The 2508-nt window shown below is 40.8% G+C and overlaps 1 long non-coding RNA gene across 1 annotated transcript; it reads left to right on the top strand.

The window, feature by feature from the left end:
- The first annotated feature begins 233 nt into the window (after positions 1–233).
- Positions 234–1197, top strand: LOC142696338 (uncharacterized). The gene is made up of 3 exons (XR_012864249.1): positions 234–304; positions 717–797; positions 1123–1197. It is a non-coding gene; the product is annotated as an uncharacterized LOC142696338 (long non-coding RNA).
- Positions 1198–2508: the final 1311 nt, after the last annotated feature.

The raw sequence follows: 2508 nt of genomic DNA, 5'->3' as shown, positions 1-2508 counted from the left end.
GAAGGGGTTAAGAAATTATTGTTTAGAAGTGGAGCTATATACAATATTTTACTCATGTGTGGTACTTGTCATTGAGGTGTTTACTCAGGATCTACAAAGGCAAATCCTCTGCTTTTTTACCTGGTGTCCTTGTATGAAAACAATCAGTCCATGCTTTACAGGCTGAACATTGGCGCTGTGCAGACAATTAATGTACAGTCACAATCTTGTCTTACAGATTACTATAGAAAAACCCATCCCACCAAAGGAGGAACCGTCTCGGATCGAGAAGGTCATTAGGTGGGTCGAGGTGAACATCTTCGGAGTAAGTCAAACATTTTTAAGTATTTTTAGATATGTCATACTAGACTGAAATGATTAAATATACAGTAGTATCCCTCCCAAAAATATGAATCTAAAGGAACAAAGAGACTTATGGTCAATGTAGTCATCGTGTAGTGACTACAAAATAACCAAAATGTACAATTAAGAAACCAGATACAAATTACATTTTAAGCATTGGGCTATTGTCTTCCACCACGTATGTAACATAAGTAAACACACCATGGCCCATAGGATACTTGGGTAAATCCTCTCCCTAGAGAAGCCTATCACCTTATAACTATTGGCCGTAACGACCACTGTGACGGTCCCATACAGAGGATTTGCCCATGACATGACAACACCACCAGACATTGACCTTCCCCTGACCTCTATGTTCACTCTGTTTATTGCAGGTTACTCCGCTACCACCCGATCCACCCAAGGCGTCACCTTGCATGACCTTCCTAGGCCTCCTGAAGACACAGATCTCTTGGGTGAGTCTGATATTCACAGAATAGTAATTCTTCTTATTGGGGAGTGTAATTTGCTTTACATCCATAATCCTAACAAGAATCAGTCTGAGAACTTAGCAGAGGACAATGGTGGCTGTGATGTTTGGTTACGGGATGATTTTCTTTTTTCTGTTTTGTGTGCTTTTCTGTATTGTTCTTGTTGCTGAAGTTGGACTTAGATCCAGATGACATATTACTTGGATTGATAACATTTCTTTATAAGTCAGATACTTAGCAGCAGGTGTGAGATCAATCCTCCTACAGACTTACTGAGAATGAAAATGAAAAAATAACTATATTCCTACAGGTGACTCCAACTCCAGCTCCAGCTCCACCCAAAGAGAAAGAGGTGTCCTGGCTCCAGAGAAGCCTTAACTGGATTTATCAAGTAAGTGTCCTTTTTCCTCATTGTAGTATCATTTTTATTATTATACAGTAGCATTGTTATCAGGGGCGGACACACTGTACCATATATACTGCTATATAGGAGATCTACAGGACATACTGTACCATATATACTGCTGCATAGGGGCTCTATAGGACATACTGTACCATATATACTGCTGTATAGGAGATCTACAGGACATATTGTACCATATATACTGCTGCATAGGGGCTCTATAGGACATACTGTACCATATATACTGGCTGTATAGGATATCTACAGGACATACTGTACCATATATACTGCTGTATAGGGGCTCTATAGGACATACTGTACCTTATATACTGCTGTATAGGAGATCTACAGGACATACTGGACCATATATACTGCTGCAAAGGGGCTCTTTGGGACATACTGTACCATATATACTGCTGTATCGGGGATCTACAGGACATGCTGTACCATATATACTACTGCATAGGGGCTCTATAGGGAATATTGTACCAAATATACTGCTGCATAGGAGATCTATAGGCCATATTGTACCATATATGCTGCTGCATAGGAGATCTGCAGGACATACTGCACTATATATGCTGCCTCACAAGGGACTCTATAGGACATACTGTACCATATATGCTGCTGCATAGTGTCTCTATAGGACATACTACACCATATATACAGCTGCATAGGGGCTTTATAGGGCATACAGTACCATATATGCTGCTGCATAAAGGGCTCTATAGGACATACTATACCATATATGCTGCCTCATATGGACTCTATAGGACATACTATACCATATATGCTGCCTCATAGGGACTCTATAGGGGATACTGTACCATATATGCTGCCTCATAGGTGCTCTACAGGACATACTGTACCGTATATGCTGCTGCATAGTATATCTATAGGAAATATTGTACCATATATACTGCTGTATAGGGCTCTATAGGACATACTGTACCTTATATACTGCTGCATAGGGCTCTATAGGACATACTGTACCATATATGCTGCTGCATAGGGCTCTATAGGACATACTGTACCATATATGCTGCTGCATAGGGGCTCTATAGGGAATACTGTACTATATATGCTGCTGCATAGGGGCTCGATGGGGCATACTGTACCATATATGCTGCTGCATAGGGGCTCTATAGGGAATACTGTACTATATATGCTGCTGCATAGGGCTCTATGGGGCATACTGTATTACATGTGCAGCTGTACAGAGCGCTGTAAACAGGGGGCCCACCAGCATCTTAAATAGAAAATAACAGTGTTTCCTACTGACTACTAGATAAT

This window comes from Rhinoderma darwinii (genome assembly GCF_050947455.1).
Source record: "Rhinoderma darwinii isolate aRhiDar2 chromosome 5 unlocalized genomic scaffold, aRhiDar2.hap1 SUPER_5_unloc_57, whole genome shotgun sequence".
In the NCBI taxonomy this organism is placed as follows: Eukaryota; Metazoa; Chordata; class Amphibia; order Anura; family Rhinodermatidae; genus Rhinoderma; species Rhinoderma darwinii.
This window is presented reverse-complemented; position numbering and strand designations above follow the sequence as displayed.